Genomic DNA, 14,790 nt, shown 5'->3' with positions numbered 1-14,790 from the left:
ATTCCAGATGAATTTTTGGAGAGTTTGTTTTAGGTCTGAGAAATATGCCATTGGTATTTTAATGGGGATTGCATTGAATCTATAGATTGTTGTGGGTAGTATGGAAATTTTGATGATATTGATTCTATCAATCTATGAACATGATATGTTCTTCCATCTGTTTACGTCTTCCTCTATCTCTTTTTTCAGTGTCCTATAGTTTTTCATATATAGGTCTTTTATCTCCTTAGTTAAGTTTATTCCTAGGTATCTTAATTTTTTTGATGTAATGGTAAATGGGATTGCTTTTTTAGTCTCTCTTTCTGTAAGTTCATTATTGGTATAAAGAAATGCCATAGTATACATGCATATAAGTGCAACCAATGGACACAAAACTCTGGGGAGGGAGGGGATGTGTGGGAGGGAGGGAGGGGGTAAAAAAAAAATCAATAAAATATATTAAAAAAAAATAAAAAAATAAAAAAATAAAAAAATAAAAAAAAATAAAAATACAAAAAAAAAAAAAAAGAAAAGAAAAGAAATGCCATAGATTTCTTGGCATTGATTTTGTATCCTGCTACATTGCTGAGTTCATTTATTTAGTATAATAATTTTTTCATGGAGTTTTTAGGGTTTTCAATGTACAGTATCATGTCATCTGCGAATAAGGACAGTTTTATGTCTTCTTCTCCAATTTTATGCCTTTTATTTCTTCTTCTTGTCTGATTGCAATGGCTAGTACTTCCAGTACTATGTTGAACAGGAGTGGTGAGAGTGGGCATCCCTTTCTTGTTGCTGTTCTTAGTGGAAATGGTTTTAGTTTTTATGCATTGAGTATGATGTTGGCTTTGGGTTTATCATATGTAGCTTTTATTGTGTTGAGGTATAATCCTTCTATTCCCACCTTGCTGAGGAGTTGTTGTTGTTGTTGTTGTTTTTTTTTTTTTTATCAAGAAAGGGTGTTGGAGTTTGTCAAATGCTTTTTCTGCATCAATAAATATAACTGTGTGATTTTTATCTCTCAATTTGTTTATGTGATGTATCACATTTATTGATTTATGGATATTGTACCATTCTTGAATCCCTGGGATAAATCCAACATGGTCATGGTGTATGATCTTTCTAATGTTCTGCTGGATCTGACTTGCTAGAATTTTGTTGAGGATTTTAGCATCTATGTTCATGAGGGATATTGGCTTATAATTTTCTTTCATTGTGTTGTCTTTATCTGGTTTTGGTATTAGAGTGATGCTGGCTTCATAGAATGAGCTTGGAAGTGTTTCTTCCTCTTGAATTTTTTGGAATATTTTAAGGAGGATAGGTTTTAGTTCTTCCTTGAATGTTTGGTAAAACTCCCTATGAAGCTTGGCCAGGTTTTTGTTTGCTGGGAACTTTTTTATGACTGCTTCAATTTCTTCCATAGGTATTGGCCTATTGAGATTTTTAGAATCTTCCTGATTGAGTTTTGGAAGGTTGTATTTTTTCTACGAATATGTCCATTTCCTCCAGGTTGTCTAGTTTGTTGGAGTACAGTTGTTCATAGTATTTTTTAACAATCATTTGTATTTCGGTGGGGTCTGTTGTTATTTCTCCTCTTTCATTTCTGATTTTATTTATTTGGGTCATCTCTCTTTGCTTCTTGGTGAGCCTGGCTAGAAGTTCATCAATCTTGTTCATCTTTTCAAAGAATCAGCTCTTGGTTTCATTGATTTTTTGTATTGTTTTTTTTTCTCTATGTTATTAATTTATGTTCTGATCTTTATTATCTCTCTTTTTTTTTCTCACTCTGGGCTTTTCTGATTGCTCTCTAATTCTTTGAGTTGTAGAGTTAGATGATTTGCTAACATTTTTACTTGTTTTCTGAGGTAGGCCTCTAGAGCTATAAACATCCCCCTCAGGACTGCTTTCATTGTGTTCCATAGATTTTGTGTATTTATTGTCTTTAGTTTTCAGCATGTTTTTAATTTCTTATTTGATCCCATTGGTAACCCAATCATTATTTAATAGCATGATATTCAGCTTCCAAGTATTTGAGTTTTTTGGATTTTTTTTTTTTTTACTGTACGTAGTTTATTTCCAATATTATGCCATTGTGGTCTGAGAAGATGCTTGGTATGATTTCAATCTTCTTGAATTTGGGGAGATTTTGCTTGTAACCCAGTATGAGGTCTATTTTTGAAAATGTCTAATGTGCACTTGAGAAGAACATATATTCCATGGCTTTGGGGTGGAATGTTCTGAAGATGACAATTAAGTCCATCTGATTTAATGAGTCATTTAGGATTGCTGATTTTTTAATTAATTAATTTTTTTAATTTTTTTTTTTTTGGTCTGGAGCAGTGGTCGGCAAACTCATTAGTCAACAGAGCCAAATATCAACAGTACAACAATTGAAATTTCTTTTGAGAGCCAAATTTTTTAAACTTAAACTTCTTTTAACACTACTTCTTTAAAATAGACTCACCCAGGCTGTGGTATTTTGTGGAAGAGCCACACTCAAGGTACCAAAGAGCCACATGTGGTTCGTGAGCCACAGTTTGCTGACCACTGGTCTAAAGGATTTATCCAGATTCTCTCTAAAGGACTTTATTAAAGTCCCTTGCTATGATCGTATTGTTGTCAATATCTCCCTTGATATATTTCAGGATTTTGTGTGTGTGTGTGTGTGTGTGTGTGTGTGTGTGTGTGTGTTTATGTATGTATTTGGGTGCTCCTTCATTGGGTGTATGTTTATCAGGGTTATACCCTCTTGTTGTATTATGAAGTGGCTTTCCTTATCTTTTATTATGACCTTCAATTTGAGGTCTATTTTGTCAGATATAAGTATTGCTATCCTAGATTTTTTTCCTTTCTATTTGCCTGAAAAATATTTTTCCATCCCTCACTTTCAGTCTGTGTGAGTCCCTTGTTATGAGGTGGATCTCTTGTATACAGCATATATATGGGTCATGCTTTTTAATCCATTTAGCCATTCGATGTCTTTTGATTGGAGTATTTAGTCTGTTTCCATATGAAGTTATTATTGAAAGGTGCTTTTTTGTAGTCATTTTTATTTTTGTGCCGGTGTTCCTTCTTACCTTTTTATTTCTTCTTTTTACAGCATTCCCTTTAGCATTTTTTGCATTGCTGGCTTAGTAGTGATAAACTCCCTTAGCCTTTTTTTTGTGTGTGTCTATGAAGATCCTGATTTCCCCTTCAATTTTGATTAATTGTCTTGCTGGATAGAGTATTCTTGGATTCAGTCCTTTGTAATACTTGTATACCTCCTTGCATTCTCTTCTAGCTTAATGTGTTTCTGTTGAAAATTTACTTGATAATCTGATGGGGGATCCTTTGTAGGTAACTCTCTGTTTCTCTCTTTCAGCCTTTAAGATTGTCTCCTTGTAGTTAACATTTGCCATTGTAATTATGATGAGTTTGGTCTTTTGGAATTCATCTTGCTTGGGACTCTCTGTATTTTTGTATCTTTTTTCTTCCCCATATCCGGGAAGTTTGCTGTTGTTATTTCTTCAAATAGATTTTCTAATCCTTGCTGCTCTTACTGTCCTTCTGGCAGCCCTATTATATGTATGTTACTTCATTTTATGTTGTCCCAAAGCTCCCTTAGCCTCTCCTCCTGCTTTTTAATTTTTTTTTTCTCCAGTTGCTTTTCAGAGTGCTTGTTTCTCTATCTCATCTTCTAATTCACTAATTCAGTCCTCTACTTCTTCAAGTCTACTGTTGAAACCTTCTATGGTGTTTTTGATTGTAGCTATATCACTTTTGATTTCTTGCTGATTCTTGCATAGATTGTTGATTTTCTCATCCATCTGGTGTATGAATTGTACGACCATTACTCTGAATCCTTTTTCTGTCATGCTGCATGCTTCAATTTCACTAATTTCCTTTCTTGGCAACTCCTCATTTTCTTTCCTGTGGGGATTGTGTTGTCTCCCCATTCTGACTATCACCAGAAAGTTCAAACATTGAGTTGCATGGGCCTGGGCCATGTGCAGTGGAAGCTTCATACAACCCAAGTGTCACTGAAGAGCTCCTACACTAAGACATGTGGCTGCCATGGGTTGGGGGGAACCAGGTTTGCTCAGGGACAGTATTACCAGTGCTCAGTGTGGCCTCGTGTGTGCACCTAGAATCAGGGATCCTACCTGCGACATACTGAAACAGAGACCCTGCTGCCATGTGCCAAAGAATCAGAGTCCCCTTGCATGTGCCAGTACCAAGAGTCGAGTATCAGAGTCTCTGTTGCTTCATGTGGCCTCATGCTGAGAATTAGGGTCCCTGTGTGCAAATGCACCAAGAAGTGGAGTCATTGGCTCTTAGTGCGAATGCACTGGGAGTCAGGGATCCCAGGCACACACGTTAAGAAACAGACTCAAGTCACTAGTGTTCAGTGCTGCCTCCTGCCTGGAGAATCGGAGTCCTGGTCAACTTTGGGGACTGGATTGCACAGTAGCATTGTGTCAGCAGGAAATCCACTCCTGTGCTGTGGGAAACCAACTTCATTGTGCGCTTGCCCAGAATCAAAGTCAGGTGGCACTACCGCCCTGAGTGGGCTTCAGGTATGGTCACCCAATTGTGTTGTGGGGAACAGATTCCCAGTGTCCACGCACTCCCAGGCTCAAATACCTGTAGTGATGCTGTGGCCTGTATGAGGGTGGGTCTATCAGTTAGTATGGTGCTGCCGGGGAGCCTGCAGGGAAGTGGATAAGCTCTGTGATTCACAGAAATCTGCGACCGGAATGTCTGGATTCTTGGTATCTGTTGGTCTGCAGCTGTGGTCTCAGGTCTCTATCCCCAGTGGCTACAGGGTCCTGGTTTTTTGTGTGTTGTTTTTGTTTGTTTGTTTGTTTGTTTGTTTCTTTTGAGAGCCAAGTTTTTTGGTTTTTTTTAAAATTTTTTTTAAATAAATAAATCTTTTTCACCCTCCATAGCACCCCTTCAGCTGGTCCCCATCCCACCCTCTGCCCTTACCTCCCCCCACCACCACTGTCCTCATCCATATGTGTATGATTTTTGTCCAGTCTCTTTCCATATCCCCAACTCAGACATCCCTTTCCCCCTGATAATTATCAATCCCCTCCCATTTTATGCCCCTAATTCTATTATATTCACCAGTTTATTCTGTTCCTAAGATTTTTAATTCACTTGACTTTTTAGATTCACTTGTTGATAGATATATATTTGTTGTTCGTAATTTTTATCTTTACTTATTTCTTCCCCCCCGCCTCTTTTTAAAGAACACCTTTTAGCATTTCATATAATACTGGTTTGGTGGTGATGAACTCCTTTAGCTTTTTCTGATCTGTGAAGCTCTTTATCTGCCCATCAATTCTGAATGATAACTTTGCTGGGTAGAGTAATTTTGGTTGTAGGTTCTTGCTATTCATCACTTTGAATATTTCTAGGCACTCTCGTCTGGCCTGCATAGTTTCTGTTGAGAAATCAGCTGATAGTCATATGGGTGCTCCCTTATAGGTAACCAACTGCTTTTCTCTTGCTGCTTGTAAGATTCTCTCTTTGTCTTTTGCCCTTGGCATTTTAATTATGATATGTCTTGGTGTGGTCCTCTTTGGATTCCTTTTGTTTTGGGTTCTGTGTGCTTCCTGTACTTGTAAATCTATTTATTTCACCAGGTGGGAGAAGTGTTCAGTCATTATTTCTTCAAATAGCTTTTCAGTGTCTTGCGCTCTCTCTTCTTCTGGCACCCCCATAATTCTGATGTTGGTATGCTTGAAGTTGTCCCAGAGGCTTCTTACACTATCTTCAACTTTCTGGATTCTCTTCTCTTTTTGCTTCTCCAGAGGAGTATCCTTTGCCTCTTTTTATTCCAAATCTGTGACTTGATTCTTGCATTCCTCTAATCTGCTATTGCGTCTCTGTATAATATTTTTATTTCAGTCAGTGTATGTTTAATTTCTAGTTGGTCCTTTTTAATATCCTCAAAGGTCTCATTAAACTTATTTGCCTTTTCTAGGCAATTTTTCACAAACCTTATAACTGTGGTTTTGAACTCTATGTCCAGTCATTTGTTCTCCTCCATTTCTTTTGTTTGTGTTCTGTTTCCCTGTATCCTCATTTTCGCTGCTTCCCTGAGTTGGTAGGGTAGCTTTGTGGGACTGGGTGTCCTATATGGTTCAATGGGTCAGCCTCCCAGTTACCTGAAGTGGACACTCTTGGTTCCCCCGTTTGTGGACTGTGTGTACAGCCTTTTTGTAGTTAAGTCTTTTTTTTTTTTTAATTACCAAAGTTCCTGAAAAAAGAGGACTAGTTTATTTTTAGTATTAAAGAGGTTAACATTAATTCTCATTATTCGGATTCATCCATAATGAAAGTCACCAGTTTACAAAGTTGCAAACCTATACAGTGTCTAACAACTCCCACTAATTGTTAAGGACTTACACCCAAAAAAGGTTATGTGCATAGGAAAGATCAAAGAGTAGAAAGTGCCAATCAGAGGTATCCAGAGAGAAAGAAGGTTTTCTGTGACTGAAATAACATTTCCTGTCCATGGTTCTGGAATAAGGCACTTCTATTAGGAGCTGAGAAATTGCTGGTATCCCAACTGGATGCCTTAGCTCTCTGCCATTCCAGTTTTGGCCAGCCTAATGCAATCAGTTGGAGAAAGGCCTGGAGAAGAGCAGGAAGAAATGCTCAACTTCTGATCAATCTCCAGCCCCAAGGGTAGGGCTGAAGACTGAATACAAATATACTCAAAGCTTGACCCTGAATGGCTGTAGGCCAACTTAGAAAATGAACCACCTCGAATTTGAGTCAAACCTTCTCTGAACAACCAGTTTGCTTCTATTCCAGGGCCCTTGTCCTGGAAATTCTTGGAAAAATGGGCATCAGAGGCGAGAGGCTGACATAGCTAGCGTTATGTGATTTAAAAGGTCATCACTCACACAGATGGAAGCAACAGCCCTTAACACTATCCTTTAGATGATCAACATGATTCTACCTTTAGGGCAGCAGGGCTGAGTAAACCTTAATGATTTCAGGTTAGGCAGGCTCTTGCATCATAACCATAGTAGAAGCTATCGGTTCTACTCTATAAAATCTATGTGCAGTAGAGATCCAGGAGGCTGGGTCACTTAAAGACTGTGGCAGAACACATGGTCTTCAAAGATTTGCTCTTCGTCTAGTGAGAAGCTCTTGTCACAAATCGGACAATTCAAAGACAGAGTCTCAACGGGCTGCTGCTAGATGTGATCAAAAACGTCACCAGCGATGTTTGATTTGCAGGTGGGACACTTACTGATGGAGGGCACCGCTTTATTGGATGTCAGAATAGGGGTTTCCAAAGATAAGTCCTGGGTGTTGTCCTGCTCCTCCTTGATCCGAAGGCACTTGGTACTGCATAGTGTCAAAATCCAGATCCATGTAACTCATCAGCCTGACGTTATCCCTCTTCAAAAGATCATTTTCTCCTTCCAATCTCTCTTTCTCTTTCAGTAGAACATTATATATCATCTTGTCATCACTCAGCCTTTTGACAGGTCCAAGTTTTCGTCTGTTAACTCCTGCTGTTTCTTCGTTGCAATAGCTTCTTGCTGCTTCAGCTCCTCCACTGTCTTCTCTAGCTTCTGCTGGTGCTTCCTCTGTTCCATTAAACTGAGAAAGAGCTAGCCATTTTCCTTTTTCAGACATTCCAACTGCTCTGTCTTATCTTGAGTTTCCTGAACAAGCTTCTCTATTTCTTTCTCTTGAGTAGACAGCTGTGCCTGAAGCTGATCCACTCTGACTCCCATCTTCTCATTCTCTGAGGACATCTTCTGGTTTTGTTCTTTCAGTTGTAGCAGCTCTGTCTCCTAACTGTCCTTCTGCTCCTTGACTTTCTGTTCCAACTTCTTGTTGATGCTCTGTAAGGTTTCTAGCTCCTCCTGCTTTTTTTGAGCTCAGCCTGCATGTCTGAGTTCTGCTTCTGGAGGCTGACACAGCTGTCCTTCAGCTCCTGGTTTTCCTTGCGAAGCTCATTGCTGTGTTGCTCAATCTCTTCCACCTCATCCTGAGTGGTAACAACCAGGATGTCCTCCTCACTTTCTGGACGGAACTGGAAAGGGATACTTGCTCCCCAGACCACACCATCCTGATAAACATAGCAAAACTGGTAATACTCATCATCCTTTGGCAGGTAATAAGCTTTGAACTGGACTTCCTGCTATTTGGTTGATAAGTTGTTTGGGTCAACAGGCAAAGTAATCCACATGAAGGTATAATATTCACAAGTTGTCTTCCATCCCACTCTAAAAATTCCAATCCAATCCTTTTGAAGGGGAGTGAATTGCTGGGTGAGGGTGTAATAGCACGTGACATCCCCTCCAGGAACACAGAACTTCTCCACACTGTTAAAGATGACCTGAGAGAAGTGACAGTGGTCCCGAAAGACAGCTGACGTGGGCGGGTTTCCTACCGACTTCTCCATGGCAGGGTCCAGGGGTAGCAGCCGGCCACGATGCCACAGGTCTGGGTCTGTAGTTAAGTCTTGATTGTTGTTGGTGTCACTGGAAGGAACTGACCTCCAGGCCAATTGGCTGTGAGGACCCGCTGTGTCTATAATGGAAGAATTGCTGTGCTGGAGACATGTTTATGGGGCAGGACTTGTTCCAGTAGGGTTTTGATATTCACTGAGTCTGCCTCTTGAATGTGTCCCTTATGAGAGTAGTTGAAATATTGTGTCATCTCACACAGACCACTAAATACACTGGATCTTCAATGGGGTGCAGGTCAGCTACTGTCTGAGGCCACCCAGCAGGAGCTACAGCAAGAACTACAGTTTTCTTCTCTTTGCTTGGGATTTGGCAGTTTTGCAGCAGTCTGACTGGAGCTGAAGTTTATTTGGTTAAGCTGCCACAGGGCAGGCCATTTATATGCAAAAGCTGCTGTGCAGAGCCTGGTTGGATTTGTAGAATGTGTGGGGTTGGGGCCTCAGGGATGGGTGGTAACAACCAGGATGTCCTCCTCACTTTCTGGACGGAACTGGAAAGGGATACTTGCTCCCCGGACTGTCACTAGGCTGGGGCCTGGCAAACAGCGATGGCATCAGTCAGCCCTCTCTGCCTTTCCACATTTCCAAGTCAATCCTCAGCTACTTACTCTTTTCTCCCACCTACCTCTGAAAGCCCACGAAGCTATTACCAAGTCCTATTTGGCATCCTCTATATTGAGTCCTGAACCTGTCCCCAGCTGCTCTATTCTAGATAAGTTCCTCACCACTCCTCACCCAGACCCTTTCCCCTGCCCACCTGGTTCCAGCCCCACTCTCTTTTCTCCACCTCACATGTTCTCTGGGTTACATTTCTAATCAGCAAGTGATATGATCATATCACTCCTGCTTGGACTCTTTGGGTGAATCTCAATAACTACAGAAAATAGTTTGAGCTCCTTGATCTAGCATCTCCTAACCCTCTTCCCTCTTTGCTTTCCTGCTCCCTTTATAGTAGCCAGCTGGACACTTGACCTCTGGCCCTATCTCCATCCTGGTCCCTTCTGAGAACCATTCCATCCCTCTGGGGCCCCATCTTTTGAGGTCATTTCCCACCTTCATGACCCAGATCAATTGCTTCCTCCTCCACCATCTGCCTAGCCCTGCTGGTCTATGTTAGCGGTTGTCACACCCTGTCCCTTTCACCAGGTACCACTTAACTCTCCTTCCAGCCTCCCCAAAATCATAGAACCTAAGGATCCAGGAGTCTTTGTGTCACAAAAAGAAATTGGAGCTGGGAGATTTCCCCTCCATTTCTGATCTATCCCTTGCTTTTCCAGGCCCCGCAAAGGGAATTGCCCAAGTTAATCATGGAGATGATGAGAATGAAGGAGGTAGTGTCGACACTTGTTGGGTATTTATTTGTCAGACACTAATCTCAGTGCCTTACATGGATTATCTCATTTAATCCTCAAAAAACCTCTATGAGGTAGATACTATGATTATGCCCACAAAACAGATGAGGAGACTAAGGCATAAGAAATTGAGACATTTTCTATATATGATGGATCAAGAACTCAAACCCAAACAGCCTGACTCCAGAGACTCACCTCTAACCACTCTACAGAAATATAAATCCAACCAGAAGTATTTTCTCTCTCCCAAATGCTATGCTTCTTTCTACTCTTCTTCCTCCCAAACCCATCTCCTGCACTATCTTCAATGGACCACATCCTCAACTTCATTCACTGACCCCTCTGCTTCTTCCCTTAAATGAATCTCAATTATCACTCTCCCCAACCCCATAGACCTCAGGGTCAGGGTGGGGTCAGCATCCTCCCACCTCCATCTCTAATCTCAAAAGAGCAATGTTTTTTCTCACCCAATCCTCCTTTCCTTCCCAATCCCTTATCCCCGTGGTTGGCAAACTGAGGCTTGCGAGCCACATGCGGCTCTTTGGCTCCTTGAGTGTGGCTCTTCCACAAAATACCATGGCCTGGGTGAGTCTATTTTAAAAAAGTGGTGTTAGAATAAGTTTAAATTAAAAAAAATTTGGCTCTCAAAGGAAATTTCAATCGTTGTACTGTTGACATTTGGATCTGTTGACTAATGAGTTTGCCGATCACTGTCTTATCCAATCATGCCAAGTCTATTCTTTGGTGTCCCATGAACTTCCAGTTGGCTAGCCCTCTGATTCTCCCATCAGAACCCTCCTTCCTCCCCCCCAGCCCTACTAGACATAAAAGTCCACCTCAACTACCTTTCCTGTACAATCTTTCTGGCACCCTCTTCACAAGATCATAACCCATCAACCCTTGTTAAGTTTCCATGTGCAGGAAATCCCACAATCTCAGAGCAGTCCTATTAAATATTCAAATGCCTTAACTCCTGTGCTTAATTTTCTCATCAAGGTTCCATACTCAGCTGGGCCTTCACCTCTGCCAGCCCATTCTCCCAGGAGACCCTAGAAAACTTCCCTTCCCATTCTCCTATGACACCTATTCTGAATTATACCCTCTCTCTTCAAAGCTCACTCTCAGCAGATAATACTACCTTCTACCTCCTGCCACTGGACTTGCTTAATCCTATCTTGCTTAATTCTCCCTCAACCCTTTCCCCTCCTTCAGTCACAAGGGAATCAGAGACATTTTCACCTGCCATCATGACACCATTTCTTCCCCAGGGACCTTAATCTATAGATTACCCCTTTTCATCTATATCTTCAATCTCCCTCTCTACTAATCCTTTTCTGTAGGCTTTTTTTTTCCCACTCTCTATACTTAAAATAAAATCACTTCCTTATCCCTACTGTCATATCTCTTCTCCCATCAGAACCAAGCTACCTGAAAGAGGTGTCACTATCCAGACTTTCTCCCTTCCTTTCCATCCCCAATATTCCTTCAGCAACATCTCCATGTTTGCCCTGCTGCAAAATTCAGTGGGCACTTTCCAGTCCATTTCCTTGTGGACCCTCAGCCTCATCTGACACTGTGCACCATTCTGGGGAGACACCCATCCCGGTTGGCTTTTCTCTGTTCTCTCTGCCTCTCCTTTACCTCTCTTGGATGGACTCCTATTCTCCTGCAAGACCTTTAAATGTTTTGTTCCTTTAGGCCCTTGCCTCTTAGCCCTCTTACATTATCCCTGTGTGACCTCACAAACTCCCATGGCTTCTTTATTCTGCTGGATTTCCAGCTAGACCTCTCTCTCAAGCTCCACTTGCTGCCTATATATCTACACCTGGATGCCCATGGGAACGTCACTCTGGATATCTACCAATATAATCTTCCTCACCTTTGGCACTCAGTCATGTGGTCTTATGCTCTGTTGCAGACATATCCAACAACTTTCAGTACCCCAAACACACCATGCTTTCGTTGGCCAGTGGGTTTTCCTACACTGTCAACTGCCTGGAACTCTCTCCCCAACTATGGTTCAAAGGAAGCATTACTTCTCCTGGGAATCCTTCTTTGCACCCTCAGAAATCTGGTTAGGCGCTTCTCATGTGTGCTGCCCTAGCACGGTATTAATCACACTGTGATGAAATTTGATTGTCTATGTTGTGATCTTGACTCTCTGAACTTGGCACATTGCCTTTTATATAGCAGATCCTTAAAATATGTGAATGTGTAGAAATATGTGAATGGTGAGTGAAAGAGGAGCTCCTTGGAGCCATAGGTTGAGTGGCATGGAGCCCAGCAGAAGCTCTATGAAATGGGAAGCCCTCTGAAACCCTGACTCCTTTCCATGAGGCTTTCACAGGCCTCCAATGATCAGGGAGGAACTTTTTCTATCCAAACCCCCAAGACTCAGGCTCCCAGCAACATTCATCAGCAAATGGCCCCCACCTGGTGCCGAAGATAATGGTGGAGATATCACAGAGCAGAAGGGAAGGTGCTGGAATGGGGAGGAGGCAGATGAACAAGAGATGGGCCTTAACGGTTCTGACAGAGTGGGATGAGAGGGAGGTTTGTGTGTTAAGGGTGGGGAGATTGTGGCCAAAGCCTTCAGTTAAGGCCATGACTGTGTTTCTAGCTTGACCACCACAGGCTCAGGTGGCAGAACACACCATGCCCCTCATTACAGGCATGCCCCTCAGTAGGCATCTTCAGGATTCTCTCTTCTTCCAAATAGGCCTAGCACAAAGACCCAGGAAGTGGGGGTAGTGGGGAGAGGTGAAGGGCAAGGCAGGAAGCAGTTTGATCTCCTGGATTCATTCTCTGTTCCCTACTTTGCAGACCCAGGATGTGTGTATGCTCCTCAAAAGCAGAATGAAGTTCCCTTCCTTGTCTGAGATGTGAACACATAGCTGGGCCCAATAAATTTATTAAATGGATGGGTGGGTGGATTAAAGACTGTTTCCAGTGGGGAAAGGAGACTGCCAAAAGTAAAAATAAAAAAGAATGTGCTAAAATGTTAACACTGATTATTGCTAAATGGTGGAATTATGAGTGATTTGTGTTTTCTCCATCATACCTTTCTATAATCTCTAAACTCTATATTTTCAAAAATATGGGCAAATATTATCTTTATAGTTAAAAAATAAATCCATATTTAAGCAATGACCAGTGTCCCATTCTGTGAAGAGTGCCGTAATGGCTGTGCAGACATGAGAAGGTGTGGGTGACACGAAGATCTGGAGAGCAGAGCTTTCAGGGGAGGCCAGTGATGGAGGAGAGAGGAGGCCACTTGAAGGGCAGATGTGACAGGCAAAGGACACCATGTGAGGACACACACATGTGGGCACTTTTCTCACCTTCCCTCCCTCAAAACATAAAAACTGTTTAGAAGCATGGACTTCCCTGGCTGAAGTTGCTAAGTGGTTAGAGCGTTGGCACTAAAGGGTTTGATTCTTGGTCAAGGACAGGCATCTCAGTTATTGGTTCATTCCCAGCCCTGATCCTGGACATGTGCAGGAGGCAACCAGTCAACGTGTCTCTCTCACATGAATGTTCCCTCTCTTCCCTCTCTTCCCTCTCTCCCTCCCTCCTCCTCTCTCTCTGAAAAGCAATGGGAAAAAATATCCTCAGGTTAGGACTAAAAAAAAAAAAAAAAAAAAAAAAAGTATGGATCTTGTTTGCTGCCCACCTCCCTCCCACCTACCCAAAGGAGCTGCTGGCTGCCTGGGGGTGGGGGGAAGTAGGGTACTCAGGAATTCTTCTTACCTGGGCCCCTGGGGCTGGCATTTTAGCCTTCTCCCCAACCTGACTAGAAACCTGCCTTTCACAATCTTACCAGGCTGGACCCTCAGCTCTGGCCTCTGAGAAGAAAATACCCTCTACCCCGCAGCTCTAGCCCAACTTCCCCACTGCTTCTCCCTGACCCTGGGGTCTCCCCCACTACAGTAGATGAATTGCTCTCTTCCTCTCACCCTCTCCTGGCCACTGGGGTTCTATTTTTAACCCACCTCAAAATCTCTGACTCAGAGTCACAGGGCTTCCAGATAGCTGCTCCCTGGGCCTGGCACTCCTTCCAAAACAGATTCAGAGTCAAGGGCACCTAATGCTTGGTTTATGGGTGGGCTGTTTGTTTTGGTATCTTTATTTTATAATTTTTCTAGGATTATCAATTGTGATAGGAACACAATTTGTTTTTGTAAACCCAAACAAAGATGTCCCTTTACTTCTACCTCTTCACGTTCCTCTCCACCCTGAGCTGAGGTCACAGCCCCTCATCATAGTGTGAGGGCTAGTCTTGGACATTCCGTGAAGACAGGTGAACTGTGTGAGGTCTATAAGGGACTGAACCTCCCTTTCCTCTTTGGTGAGCCTTCAATGACAGACATCACTTGGGCTCTTACTGAGCTGCACTAGGTGTGGGGTGACTGCCAATAGGCTCCCAGGTGACGGAGATGCTGTGTTCCAGAGACCACACTGAGTAGCCAGGCTAAAACAAATGGTATGTATGGTTGTTAGGCATTCTGGTGTTTAAATACCTGGCTGTGTGGCCTTGGATAAATCGCTTAACCTCCTGAGTCTGTTTTCTCATGCAAAATAAGAACATTAATCCCACCTCTTAGGATTCAATTAGATAATGTTTAAAATATGCTACACAGTGTAAATACTCAGTGCATGCTGGCTGTCATTATCATCATCATTCTTGTGACCTGGCCTGAGGGCTATGAGGATCCTGAAGTGTGTGGACTGGTTCCATCTATAGGAGTTCTTGGTCTGGAGGACAGACAGACCCAGCCACTCCACAGGGGATCTGAAAATCGAGGTCAGCTCTGTGGGTAGATGGGGCCATAAACCAACTTGAGGGATGGGAGTGAGGAGTTGTCTGGTTCTGGAGCTCCATAGGCTGGGAGAGCAGATGAGAAATTAAGCTAGGCTTGAGAATGTGGACAGAGAGGAACTGTCCTGCTCCATCACCTGCTGGATACTCAAGAC

The 14,790-nt window shown here is 42.4% G+C and overlaps 1 protein-coding gene and 1 pseudogene across 2 annotated transcripts in view; both read right to left on the bottom strand.

The window, feature by feature from the left end:
• Window positions 1–14,790, bottom strand: part of HCN4 (hyperpolarization activated cyclic nucleotide gated potassium channel 4) — a 72,652-nt gene that overhangs the window by 40,289 nt on the left and 17,573 nt on the right. The window lies entirely within an intron of this gene.
• On the bottom strand, window positions 6,969–8,401 carry LOC311625282 (calcium-binding and coiled-coil domain-containing protein 2-like; annotated as a pseudogene). Its single transcript has one exon. The product of its transcript is annotated as a calcium-binding and coiled-coil domain-containing protein 2-like (transcript).

The sequence above is a fragment of the Pipistrellus hanaki genome (genome assembly GCF_964339955.1).
Source record: "Pipistrellus hanaki genome assembly, chromosome: 1".
Lineage (NCBI taxonomy): Eukaryota > Metazoa > Chordata > Mammalia > Chiroptera > Vespertilionidae > Pipistrellus > Pipistrellus hanaki.
The sequence above is the reverse complement of the archived record's forward strand: the minus strand, read 5'-3'. Positions and strand labels throughout refer to the sequence as shown.